Source organism: Lycium barbarum, chromosome 1, assembly GCF_019175385.1.
Source record: "Lycium barbarum isolate Lr01 chromosome 1, ASM1917538v2, whole genome shotgun sequence".
NCBI lineage: Eukaryota > Viridiplantae > Streptophyta > Magnoliopsida > Solanales > Solanaceae > Lycium > Lycium barbarum.
This window is the reverse complement of record NC_083337.1, coordinates 5,899,108-5,912,239: the sequence shown is the minus strand read 5'-3', so window position 1 is coordinate 5,912,239 and position 13,132 is coordinate 5,899,108. Positions and strand designations below refer to the sequence as shown.

Below are 13,132 nucleotides of genomic sequence, written 5' to 3'. Positions count from 1 at the left end.
AACTAAAGTTAAAAATAACATTTTTGAAAGTTAAATGTAGAATTCACAAAGTAGCTAGTTTTTAACATTTGTAATTGAAATAATTACTGTCGTGGAATTTAAAATTTTATAGGTGAATTTTATTTAGTTACGTTTGTTTTTTTTTTTTTTTTTTTTTGGCAAAACTTGAAGGTTATGAGTATGAGATCAGTAGTTGAATGAAATATGCTTCCAAATCAATGTATTAATATTTCTTAATATGTTCAAATATTAAAATTTAATATTTGTAAACATACAAATATATACAGATAATGAAATTTACTACATATAAAAACTGAACTACTCCTTCCATCGCAAAAAGAGTACATCTTTCTATATTTAGTAAGTTTTATAATTTTAACGACAAATATAAAATCACAAGATTTAAATGACCACATACATCTTTAATTAAGATTACAAAACGAAAAAATCTTTCTTTATTTCTTAAATTTGATATCCAATCAAATTAAAACGCTTAAATTAAGATCCAAATAGAAATTTGCTGTTTTAGACTAGAAAATGGGAGCATAAGCAGATATGGTTCGAGAATCCTAGAATGTTCGAGTTCTAGAAAGGCAGAATTGACAATTCTTACATGAATAGTGTGCATCCCTAGTTCCTCTGAAATTGGGAAAGCTCACTTGATTTTGTTCAACTTTGGTTCTAGAGGAGCCCACATGATTTGTCATTTGTCAATAAGCCCGTTAACCGATTTGAACGGGACCGGATCGGTAACCGGTTAACAAACCGGTCGGTTTTTGATTTCCGGTTAAAAAACCGGAATCGGCCACCGGTTCTGGTTTAACATGTTCCAGTTTACCGGTTAAATAACCGAAACCGGACCGGTCCGGTTCAAAAGTGGCAAAACCTCTTTTTTTTTTGTTTTTTGTTTTTTGTATATTATAGTATTTATTAATATATTGTAGGTATATTTATATATGTTATATTTATTTATAAGTAAGGTTTATATATTAACTGACTAACAGCAATACTGGCAGCATATACGTGTGTGTGTGTGTATATATATATATATATATATATATATAAGTTATATGTATACGATATATATTTATATATTATAATTTAAGTTATTTATAGCTTAATTTGTTTCTAAGTTTATAAATTCGTATTTTATAAATTAAGTATATTTATATTATAAGTATATTCTTAGTATATTTTAGTTATTTTTCAAGTATATAACTTTCTAGTTTTTAATTTATGTAGATGTATATTATAAGTATATTCTTAGTATATTTTAGGTATATTCCTAACTTAATATAAGTAAAAATATGAACACAAGTAAATAGAAGAAAGCTCAATGAGCCATATATTTTATTCATTCTTGGATAAAATTTATTTGCAAGATTTAGTTTTTTTTAACTTGCAAATAATACATGAGTTGCAAAGAAATAGTAGAATAATAAAATCATCAATTCTCAATCATTTGGTTAATTTCCCCCACATCATATTCGGCCATGGAGATATCTTCAAAGTTTTCCATTTGGTCCGGTCCACTTGCTATCAAATCTTCAATCTCTTCCTCTTCGCCTTCCTCTGCTTCTAAGTTTTGGTTGCGTCACTCCGATCTAATCCAATCGCGAATGCACACTAGTACTTGCAAGCTAAAGCCGGATAATGAGTGTCTATTGTCTCCAATTTGTTGTCTTCTTTGACTAAATGCACTCTCCGAGGCCACGGTTGATACTTGAACTGTAAGGATATCTCGAGCCATTCTTGAGAGTATCGGATGACTTGCCTTGTATTTCTTCCACCATGCTAAGACGTCCAACTCATCTAGTTCCTTGATATCCACATTTGGCGGCATCAAATAAAATTGATATTCATCAAAGTTTGCATTACAAGAAGGAGTTGGATGTGAATGTAAAACTTTTAAACCTGACAAGCCCTTTTTGCTACTTTGAGAAGTAGTAGGGCGTGAAGCAACGGGTGTAGCATGTTCTTCCAAATTAGAATAATGAGTAAAAACTTTTCTAAACTCGTCATCAATAGCGAGTTCGGCTTCAGCTAAAGATGGTTGAACTCCCTCTTCAATTTCTAAAAATGTATAAATTTGACCAACCAATGCTTTAGTATAAGACACTTTTAAACAAGGATTTAAAAGAGAACCCAATATATATAAAGTTGGAATGGGAAAAAAAATACTTCTCAAATTTTGTTGTCATATCAAAAATAGCCGCTTGATAACCGGGTTTATATTTATACTCTTGTAAAACTCAAGCTATTTCCGCTAAGTAGGCTAAAATTTTGGTTACCGTGGGATAGAATTGTTTAGAAAAAGCAAGAGTTGCATTATAAAAAAATTCTAAGAGTTCAACACATTTCTTAACATTTTTTCAATTCGTAAAATTTAACCAATCATCACCATTAATATTATATTTGTTGTGAACTTGTTGTACGGGAATCCTATACTCATATGCTTGTTGTAGCATAATGTAAGGGTAGTTCCACCTAGTCTCAATTTCTACTTGAATTTTCCTAGGTCTAAGGTTATTTTCCATACAAGCATTCTTAAAATCTCTAATTCTTCTCCTATTAGCATTACAAAAAAGAAACGCAACCGCATCTCTAACTTTTTGAATAAAATCGTCAAAATGCACAAGACCATCTTTAACAATTAAGTTTCAAATGCGACAACTACATCTTACATGAAAAATATTTCTTAGCGGAGGGTTTAGTTCTCTTTTTAAAAGACCAATCGCCTTTGTATTATTAGAAGCATTATCTAAAGTAATACAAAGTGTTTTTCTATAAATGTTAAAAAATCTCATAATAATAGACATTGAATCTGCTAAAAAATTTTCATCGTGATGACATTTTCCTTCATCATATAAAAAAGCTATAATTCTTTTTTGCATAACCCAATTGTCATCAACCCAATAACATGTACTAGCAAAAAAATCTAACTTGTTAAGACTAAGACCCAAATCAGCGGTAAGAGAAACATTACAATTTAAAGAATTAAACACATGGCGCAAATAAAATCTATATTTTTTATACAAATCTATAACATCCGCTCTACAAGTACTTCTAGGAATACCCTCAAATAACGAATTATAACAATGTTGAATGTAAGTAACAAACCCCAAACCCGAAGGAAAGGAAAATGGTAAATAATCATAAGCTACTATTTTTACGCGCTCTTTTTTCTTGTCATACTTAAAAATTTTACCGATTCGTAGGTCTATCGTCATTTGAATACCCCCCACATTTGAACATGTTTGCTCTCCCCAAATATCCATATGTTTCTTTCTCATATGATCATTTAGTGTACCCGTTCCACCATCCTTACTAGTTTCTTGCTTAAAAGTAAATATTTGTCCACATAGGGTACATTTAGTTGTTTGACTTTCCCTATCCTTAGTCATAAATTTTTAAATTTTAGCGGTTGACTTACGAGTTCTAAGCGGTTTGTCTTGTGTATGTGATTGTGCAGGACATGTATCTCCTATGGGATGTTCGGGGGATTGTGTTTCATCATCATCAATTTCATTAAAAGTGTCGGTATAATGTTGTTGCATTGCCTCATAACCTAAAAGTGGATTATCTCCACCAATATCAATACATAAATTAGGTATTTTTTCCACAAATGTTTCCTCATTAAGCCCACGCCTAACAATACCACTACTACCGGCACCACGTCTAAATCTCTTCGCCATTATTAAATAGAATTTTTTTAAATCACACTCAAATAAATCACAAGAAAATGAATTGCAACAAATTAAATTGCACAAATTAAATTGTGAAAAATAAAGATAGAGTTGTAACGAAGGTACCAAATTGCCGGACTAATTTCTAACAAAGTGAAGGCGGCTACAATTGCAAATCCACCAAAGCTACTTCGGATTGTTGCAAAATCACCAACTTCACTAACAATATTATAATTGCAAAATTAATAATTGAAACTATAATAAGACTTTATAATATTTATTTGAGGAAAATTTAAAGTGGCTAATTATTGCAAAGTAACTATAATTGAGAGATTGAGATTTGAGAGAAAGAGAAGAGTGAATTAGTGTGGATTAAAATGAAAATGGAGAAGGGTTTATATAGAGGTGGGGGATGGATTAAAGTGTTAAAAAAAAGTTTAGGGGGTTTGGGGGGGGGGGGGGGGGGGGCAAAAAATGAGTTGGGGACCGTTTGGCAACGACCATTTTTGCAAATGGATTGTTGCCCAACGGTCCATTGGGCTGCCAACGGCTACAAACTAAAAAAAAAAAAAATTCCACCGGTTTTACCGGTTTTACCGGTTTAACCGGTCCGGTTCTGGTTTTACCTGTTTAACCGGTTCCGGTTTCAAAAAAATTGAAACCGGACCAGTATATAATAAACGATTAATCGGTTCCGGTTTTATCAGTCCGGTTACTGGTTTGAACCAGTAAAACTGAACCAGTTGACGGGCTTATTTGTCAATTATGAATACTCTGTGACGCTTCTACTTCAATATAAATTTCGGCGCAGGCTATTGTTTCTTTTATTTCAATTTCTGTAATTTAAAAAAATTAATGATCTAAAATAAATTACATACATTTAAGTAAAATTATTTCTAAATATAAAACGTATTTCTAAATATGAAACGTATCAGTCTTTCCAGGATAAAATTAAAAAGGAAAATATACATACACATAGGAACATCAGAAGTACTCCCTCCGTTTCATAATAAGTGGTGTTTTTAACTTGAGCACAATTCTAGAAAGTAACTACTGTTTTTACTATTTGTCTTAATCAAATACATTGAAAAAGAAGTAAATCTTTAATGGTTTCTTGATCATGTGAAATTACATTTAATTAAATAAGAGTAAAATTAGAAAAAAAAAATAATCCTTTCTTGATTTTATTAAATACCACTTATTTGAAACAAAATGAAAAAGCAAAAACACCACTTATTTTGATGGAGAGAGTATATGATTTCTTCGCTTGTCTAAGTTTTGGCAGGACAAAACTACTTCATATTTGTATTGGTAAGCTATAATAGCAGATATTCAATAAAATAATTAAAATGCAACATGTAAACTGGAGCGGACAATCACAACCATAATAGGGGAAGTTCTAAATCATTCAGGGACTTGACATTTGGAATAGGGGTGGGCTGTGGGCATAAGTACTGAAAAATCAAAAATCAAAAATCGAACCTAACTGAGCTAATTCGGTTCTTCGGTTCGATTTCGGTTCTATTTTTTTTAAAATTCGGTTTTCGATTTTCGATTTTCGGTTTTCGGTTTTAGAATACAGATTTTTCGATGCACCGAAGAACCAAAATTTTACAGCATAATATACAAAAATAGGCACTCAGCTACACTCTTGGTCTCAGCCTAATCCAATTCATTCCTAAATTCCCTTTATAGATCCACTACAACCCAAAAAATTCCAATCCTGAGGTGATAGATCATATGACAGATGATGTGAATGCAGCTGTGACTGTGCCTCCTCGGAGATAGAATGAAGTGCCAGCTAGTGCAAAGAATTCAGCTCCAATCCCAGAAAATTCCAATTCTGAGGTGATAGATCATATGACAGATGATATGAATGCAACTGTGAAGCAAACTCAGAAGGGAAATAAAGCAATGCCAGACAAGGTTAGGTATGCAACTACCTCCATGTCTCCTCTGGATGTTTTGCAAGCAATGTCTCAAGCTAGTGCTGTGGTGGCCACTTTTCTACCCCTGATGAAGGTGGTGGATTTTCTATTCACTCTTAATGTCTAGGTTACTCTAGAACATTAGGGGGACAAATAAAAGGTACAAGCAAAGAGAACTATGTACCTACATAAAGAAGAATAATTATAAACTAGTGGGATTGGTGGAAACAAGAGTAAAAGAGAATAAAGCTGCAGCTATTTCACAAAAAATTGCTACTGGTTGGAGCATGATTCATAATTATGGCCAAGCAGCAAATGGGAGAATATGGGTCCTAGGGGATGCCAACATCTATACTGTTATAGTTTTAGCTCAGGATGCACAATATCTACATTGTCAGGTCATTAGTACGTCACTCAATATAGATTGCTATATGACTGTGATCTATAGTTATAATACTATGGAGAAAAGGAAGTCACTTTGGCAAGGTTTATCAGCACTAGCACCATAATGCTCAAAGCCGTGGCTAATCTGGGGGGATTTCAATGCCATTTTGAGTGCTCAAGACAAATCTAATGGGGCATCTGTTACTATCATAGAAGTAAAGAATTTCGCAGAATGTGTACAGAACCTATTATTGACTGAGGTATCTTGGAAAGGAGAATTCTTCACTCGGCCTAATAAGCAACAAGGGGATGATAGGGTGTATAGCAGTTTGAATAGGGCCTTGGGAAATGATGAATGGATGTTGCTGTTTGGACACCTAGTTATGGAGTATAGGCTACCTTTTATTTCAGATCAGTCACCAATGGGTCCAAATATAAAGCTGCCTTCTCATAATGTCCAGACTCCATTTAAATTCTTCAACATATAGGCTCAGCATGAGCAGTTCCTACCTCTGATGCACGCAAATTGGCTTACCAATAGAAGCACTGATAAGCTTAACAGCATATAGTTGAACCTTAAAGCAATTAGGCCCTATTTGAAGCACCTGAACAATGCGGAGTTTAGAGGAGTGATGAGCCCGTGAAATTACGGGATATTCGATGCTAATTCCTTAAGCTTTTGTGACTCTTTAAGCACTTTTGTTGTTACTTTTTGTGTATTTATGTTGTTTTGTAGGATAAGATGCCCGGAGAGCATAACGGAGCAAAACGGACCAAAATAGAGCAAAAATAGAACAAATCAACACTTTCTGGCAGCATCTGCTAATAGCAGATGTTGCAGCATGTTGTGCATGCAGCATCTGCGAGTAGCAGATGGTGCAGCATGTTGAACATGCGAGTAGCAGGTTGTGCAGTAGATGCTGACAGAGAAATTGGCACAACCTGCTACGGTTTTGGCACAACATGCGACTAGCATGTTGCACCTGCGACACAACATGCGAGTAGCATGTTGTGCATGAGGGTATTATTGTCCAGATTTTGTTCCCGTTTTTTGGAATGATATAAATACTCTTTTAGGATTTGTAATAGGCATCTTTGGCAGTTTTTCATCAAATTTGGAGACTAGGTTTCTACACCACACTTTGGGGTTGAAGATTTGAAGATTTGGTTGAGCATTTCTTAAACCTTTTATTCATTTCTTCAATTCCTTGCTTTGTATTAATTATCTAAGTGTGTAGCTTTCTATTCCATTACTTGAATCTTGTTTATGAAAATATTCTTGATTAAAGTTTGGTTTGAAACTCTTGTTATGCTTATGTATTGAATGATTTTTATTGCTATTGAAGTGGGTCTTTGTTGATTTAATTAATCTCGTTCTTGAATGTTTCCAAAGGGACTATCTAACCCTAGGACTCACCCATTTACTTAGATTGAGCTCGGAAGAGGAAATCTAGGTTAGGAAAGATTAATTAACAAGAATTTGGGTCATTAAACCCATCTAATAACTTGAGCTCAGAAGAAGATAGTTACTTGAGGTTAAATTGATTGTGCCTAATATCACACTCTAAGGCTTGGAAAAGCTTAGAGTGAAATTCATTGATTTGGTTGGAATACTTTCAATGAGATTTTAGAAATCATTATTTATTGACATAAACCCATTCTTAGTTGTAAAATAGTGAAATACATTGGATCGTTACTTGAGTGTAATTTCCTTTGTATCCAAACTTGTGGCCATTGATCATTTTACTCGCTTTCTAGGTTAGTTTTCATTCCCGCATTAGTTATAATTTTCCAAAAAACCAAAATATTATCTATCGTTTGGCTTTAGCTTAGTTGGTGAAAGTTTCTTACTTTCTTAATCGCCTAGCATATTGTTCCCTGTGGGATCGACCCTGACTCATAGTTGGGTAACTTATATTGCATACGACTGTGCACACTTTCTCTTTGAGGAGTGGATTTGGACGTTATCAAGGAGTTACTGAGAGGATTAAGCAAATCAAAGGAGAGTTACAGGGAATACAAAGCAAGCTAAAGCCTTATTTGTTTGCACTTATTGGAGGTCTGAATCTGAATGGTTCAGACCTTAAGCCATTAAGTGCATTTGTTTCCATTAAGATATAAGCACTTATTGGGTCTGAATAGGTCTTAATCACTAAGATCTTAAACCAAATCTTAATATCATTAAGAGGTACTATTGTATGGAACTTTTTTTATCACCTGCTCCAACCCCAACCCTCCACCTCAACGCCACCCCCACCACTCTCCACTCCAACCACACCCATGCACCTCAACCCCACCCCATTACCCACTCACCCACCCACATTCCACTCCAATCCGCCACTCCCCACCACCACCAACCCCAATCCCACCCCACACCACCCACCCTCACTCTACACCACCAACCCCTACCCCATTGCACCCACCCTCACTCCCCACTACCCTCACCTGCCACCACTAACCCCACCCTCACTCCCCACCATCAACCCTTACCCCAAACCACCCACCCCTACTCCCCACTGCCCCCACCCCCACCACTAATGTTATACCCCGTATATTTATACGTCGAATTATTCGCAAGAAAATCGACTCAAGTTAAAGACAAAATTATTTTCGGACATGAAATAGGAACCTTTAATTTTCAATTTTAATTAGTACACAAATTGCTTATAAATTTTATTTAGTGTAGAAATATTATGGGAGATTAGGGACTAATTAATTATGATTAGATTATTAAGCGGGGGTTAGGAACTAATTAAGATTAATTAAATAATGAAGCGGACCCCACTGACATGTGTCAACATCGTGGGACACATGTCATGGTAGTGGACATGTGTCCTTTGGCTAAGAAGCATATATATGATTCACAAATTGTGAATTAAGCTGGCCATACACTTCATTGGTGTACAATTCAAATGAAATTCTAATTAAATCAAAAAAAAAAAAAAAAAAGAGAAGGCACATAGCCATGGCTGCTCTCACGGCCATGGCAGCTCACGATGATCTCAAAGAATTGGAGGAAAGAAAAATTGAGTTCTAAAAGTGTTCTACGCGTTCAAGGAGGTGATAGCAACATTGGATTTTAAGTTGGAGAAGAAGAAATTGTAAAATTGGAGCAATTAAGTGCAGAAATTCCTCCGAGAAAATTATGGTAAGATTTTCTTATTTTATAGTATAATTATATTAATTATGTTGTAATGAAAGGATTAAAATTGGATTGGACGAAATCGGAAGTAAGAAAATGCATAAAATTGATGTTATAGGAAATCGTGGGTTGAAATGGATTTAGAAAAGTTATTGGGTTGTTAGAATTGTTATGGGCTGAATTGTGAGAATTTTATATGTATATTTCTGTTGTTGGTATTTCTATGTTAACGGGAGAATAATTGGAAATTCGGGTTAGGCGGATATATAGGGGAAATGCTGCCCGATTTTCGTTAAGTCCTTAAATAATGAAAATCCCTTAACGAGAAAGTATAAGCCAAAGAATAAATTCTACAAGCGATGGGCTACGGCTTTATGGGCTAGAAAGTATAGTTACTAACGATAACGTTACTCTTATATTAAATAGGCTAAAAGAGCGACAAGGCGAACGGGTTTGCGAATAGTCGCTAACAGGTATGTAAAGTTAACCCTTCCTTCTTTTGGCATGATCTTTATGAAACAAACAGACGACGTATATGTACGATTTCAAAGAAGCTCCTATTCTTAGAGCCACTAGGATGGCTAATGTTCTTGACTCCCAGAAGCTGTTTCATTATGTCTTGATACGTGTATATGATTCCAAAAGTTCTATTTTGATATAATCCATAGTGATATTCGAAAGGTACTTGATATGACTATTGCCTTGATTTTCAAACGATAGCTCGTTTTGATTATCCTATCGAGTCTCAGATGTGTTTTAACTTGCATATGGTTTCCCACTACTCTGCTCGTGCATGCCTCAATATATCTTTCACTGAGTCCCGGGCCAGGACACGTTTTCGAGCACAGTTTCATTGCATTGTTCACCGAGTCCCTCACTAGAGGGCCGGGACACGTTATATATATACATATGATGATGTGATGATATTGTCACGACCCAACTAGGGGCCGCGACGGGTACCCGATACTTGTACCGAGCACCCCTTATCTCGTATCGTACTTTTACTACTAGGTGGGCCGTATAGACTATACCGTATCTTTTTTTTTTCTGTTGCTTAACGCTAACATTAATGGCATAATTGTAGACATGGACTTATAAACTTTGCTAGCACATTATACAACGACAAGGACCACAAAAGTACAAAACATCTGACTGTACATATCTGTCTACGAGCCTCTAAACAAAGTACATCTACATATACAAGAAGGACCGGTTCTACCGTGCCCGAATATGTACACAAAAGTAGTACCAAGAAACTGAGGCTCCGGAACAACTGGAGCGCTGCCACAGTACTGCTGATGGAGCTTCTAAGAGTCAAATCTGTCTACCTGTTGACCTGCGCGGCATGAAACGCAGCGTCCACAAGAAGGGACGTCAGTACGAGTAATGTACCGAGTATGTAAGGCATGAATAATAACATAAAAGAGATATAGCGCATGTCATGAAGTAGAAACACAACCTGTACATATAAGTGCACGTTGGCGGATACCATGCATGCTTAGCGCTGCGGAACGTGCAGCCCGATCCATATGTGCATATACTATAACGTATTGCTGCGGCACGTGCAGCCCGATCCATATACATATAATACTTTGCTTTCTTGGAAAACATTTCTTTTCATATATATATAACATAGAACATATCATATTGCCGAGGCGTCGGCTCCGATCCATTTAACCATATATCCCGCGTCCGGGCATCCCGCGTCCGGGACGATATCATGTACCATACTCCAACTGATCAGGTGGCCATGCGTCTATAGCGCCTTCTCTTTCCCAATCTTCCCCATATACATGTACATATACTTATCGTTCGATAAACGAAACAATTAAGAAAATCCGGGAATAACGGGCCCACCTCGGGTCAAATGAGGTGGCGTACACGATTTACATACGTTACATTTCATGACGTCACTTGTGAGAGTTTTAAGGTAGTCGGGTCCTATTTGTGCAAGTTCTAGATGTTTAGGCAATTTTTCAACATTTCATACAATATTTAATTCAATTCTACTGAATGAAAAAGGGGAAACTTTGGGTGCGGATTTCGGAGAATAGAGTTGTCCCCGAGGCTCGTATCCAACTTATTACGTTTAAGACATGCCATAGAAGGAAGGGTGAATCATTACATACCTTTTCCGATTCATACACGTCTCCAAAATCAAGTTTCAAGTTCGCCAAAATCTACAATTTGGTCACAATTACCAAATGTTAATTGTAAGGCTTTAAGATTTCAATCTTAACCAATACTTGTCTACAAAAATTTGGGCAGCATCTCCCCTATAAATACACCATCCCCAAAATTCAACTTAGCCAATTTTTTAATCAACAACAATCCGGGAATTCAACCCGGCCAAACTATCAACACAATGACAACAACCATGACTACAAAACACAATATAACACAACTAGTCTTCTTTCCAACATAATGCAATAGCTTTCGTTCCAACTTCACATTTCCAAACCAATCTCAATGTTTTTACATTCATTACTAATCAAGATCATTACAATCTAATTCGGAAGCATTTCATATCATTTCTACCAAATATTCACAAGATACACAAAATATACAAACTTTCCACCAAAACCATAATCCATCAAAAACTTCAAATCTTCAATCTACATATTCATAACATATTTCCATCTTCCAATTTCATCAACCATAATCATAATTTGCACCTTAATAATTTCATTTTCATAATTACATAAATCTACCATAAAATCACAAAACTTCTCATAACCACTTAACAACCAATCTTTCATGCCAATATGGACTATTATCCTTCCAAATTCACCAACTAACATAATAATTCACATTTAAAACTCCACTTCTATAATTACATAAAAACTTCATTAAAATCATATAATTTCCTATAACTATTCCCAATAATTTTCCATGCCAACTTGAACCATTTTCTTCCATTTCCAATATAAATTTCACCATAACCACAACTAGAATACAACATAAAATTCAACTCATATTATTTATACAACAATATACATATATGTCCACTTACATATATGCACACCCACTTTGTAAACTTCCATATTTCCATAAATTCTACTCATTTCTACATACTACAACATAAACCAACCTTCATAACATAATAAAAAGGGATTAATTCTTACCTTTTTCTACAATCTTCTTCACTTGACCAAGTTGTCAACTTGAAGAAACAAGTGTTCTTTCTTCCAAAATAATTACACCAAGTTGTAAAGGACCCTTTAATTGGTACAAAATGATTTTTGAAAAAAAAAAAAAATTTTTTTTTTTTTTTTGGTCTAGAGCTTGGCCGAAAATGGCCTTCTTATTCTTGCTCTTCTTTCTCTTGTTTCTCTCTTTCTCAATTGTCTTGAAACTTTTAAATGTTTCAAGACAATTTAATGATCCTTTATATTAATTATCACATGGAAAATTTATTAATTTTGTGGGCTTGGGCCATAAGATGGCCGGCCACCCCTCTCCTTTGGGCCTTAATTCGTTTTTTATTTTTTTGGGCCAACTCGGTTGATCCCGAGTTGGGCCTAGCCCACTGACCTTTCGACCTTAAAACGTCCATATCTCCTTGTAACGATGTCACCTGGGAACCCACGACCTATGGTTGGAAAGATAATTCAATTATCTACAACTTCTATTTCTTGGTACTTTCCAAATTCCAAACTTATAATACCGGTTTTGCCCCTAGAAGTCAGATCACCCGAAAACGTTTTCTTAAAAATATTCGTTTGGAGGACTTCCACTTTGATTTGGCCCAAGGGTCCTTCTTGAGTTGTGTTTAACTTCACATATGTGATTCATATGACTTTTCAGATGTCCCAAAAAAATCTCGATGTGTGGGCCCCACCTCAGCAAATAATCTGACGTTCAAAAATACGGGATATAACAGATATGATGGTGTGATGATGTGATTATGGCGCCAAGGATGGTATGTGGCGACCTTATTCACCGAGTCCCTCACTAGAGGGCCAGGACACGTTATATATATGATATATGAT

At 35.2% G+C, this 13,132-nt stretch overlaps 1 long non-coding RNA gene across 1 annotated transcript; it reads right to left on the bottom strand.

Moving 5' to 3' along the window:
* Nucleotides 1–10,099: 10,099 nt before the first annotated feature.
* LOC132630466 (uncharacterized) lies at nt 10,100–12,456 on the bottom strand. Its single transcript, XR_009578590.1, has 3 exons — nt 12,266–12,456; nt 11,270–11,320; nt 10,100–10,476 (listed from the first exon to the last, which is right to left on the bottom strand). It is a non-coding gene; the product is annotated as an uncharacterized LOC132630466 (long non-coding RNA).
* Between the last annotated feature and the right edge of the window lie 676 nt (nt 12,457–13,132).